This window comes from Bison bison, unplaced genomic scaffold, assembly GCF_000754665.1.
Source record: "Bison bison bison isolate TAMUID 2011002044 unplaced genomic scaffold, Bison_UMD1.0 scf7180017864371, whole genome shotgun sequence".
NCBI lineage: Eukaryota > Metazoa > Chordata > Mammalia > Artiodactyla > Bovidae > Bison > Bison bison.
Window position 1 is genome coordinate 8,867,863 of NW_011494943.1, and position 1,388 is coordinate 8,869,250.

Sequence of the window (1,388 nt, forward strand, 5' to 3'; positions counted from 1 at the left end):
GGAAGCAATTTTCGGTCACGTGGGGCAGGGCTGAACTGCTGTCCCGAAAGACAGGGCCCCATGTCTGTCTCCAGGAAGCAGCCCCAGAGCCACACGTTCGGGCCAGATGCGGCTCTGGTCTTTGTTTATTTAACGATGCCGGAGCCCGGGGCAGAGTGTTTCTGAGCAGAGGCAATTCCTTCCGGGCCATGCAGGGAGGAGGCCCCCGCAATGGCGGTCGAATAGCGGGGATCCCTGCCTCCTGGACCCTTTGCCTTTCCCCGGCCCGGGGATGGGGTGAGGTGGGACGTGGAACCAAAACCTCTATCATCAGCCTGTTGTTAGGAGAGATCTGTGGACCCCGGGCGGCCCCTGGCCTTGTTATGCGTGTTACGTTCCATGCTTAGCGCCCCTTTCTCGGAAGCAGGAATGTCTCTGCCTGTTCCGGGCAAAGGATAGCGGGATGTTAGTGACTGACGTGGGGATAAACCAGCAACACCCCGGTCTCTGGGATTTGTAAGCTAATGGGGCCAGTCGTCTTTCCTCTTACTGGCCTGGGCATGCGGGGAGGAGAGGGTGTTGGCCCCCATCTCAGCTCCCTTGGAGGCTCCTGAAGACGGACGTGGCTGCAGAGGTGCGACCTGGTGGGTGGGGTGGAGTCCGGTTATTTCCCCAGGAAACCAAAATGCATTTAATCGGAAAGCTCGGCAGTGACCTTCCTGGCAGGGGCAGGAGGGGATGGGTGGCAGGCCGTGTTTGGGAAGGCTGCTTGCCCACCTTGGCAGTGGGATATGCCCCCTGGAGAGGTGGGCATCTGGGGGGAGGGGTGCTGTTGCGCTGGAAACCACCAGCACTCCCTCCCTGAGGGCTGTGAGAGGGGCTCCCAGGCAGAGGGGGAGTGTTTGGACTCCCTGGGTGGTCGCTTCCCATGAGCTCAGGGTGCCCTGGGAGAAGAGACTGTGATCCTTTCTGGGAGGCAGGATGAAGCTGAAAATCCTTAGCGGGCAGAGGGGGTGGGAAGAGCTTGGACCCACGGGGGCAGGGGAGGGAGTGGGGAGGGCCGTCGGGGATGGGTGTGGTCTGGATGTGCTTGTCGTGGTAGGGGGGACTCACTGGGATGCAGCCGACCCTGGTGGGGAACCCACACGGTCCTGAGCGCCCTGACCAGCCCCGCAGGCCGGGTGTCCCTCGGGTCCCCACTGGAAACTTTCTGGGCATCTCCCCCACCCCTCCAGGCCTCCAGCTGGGTCACGCGGACTCTGAGGGCAGCCCAGGAGGAGAGGAGGAAGGCTCTGACCTGTAGACCGAAGCAGCCTGAGTTATTTTGAGCAGCTCAGTCCCATCTGCCCGTCCGCAGACCTGAAAACAAAACCATCTCCCAGGCTGTGGGCGTGGGGCCCCGCAGGTGC

At 62.2% G+C, this 1,388-nt stretch overlaps 1 protein-coding gene across 10 annotated transcripts in view; it reads left to right on the top strand.

Annotated features, from left to right (window-relative positions):
* SEPT9 (septin 9) overlaps positions 1-1,388 on the top strand; it is a 181,089-nt gene that overhangs the window by 166,093 nt on the left and 13,608 nt on the right. The window lies entirely within an intron of this gene.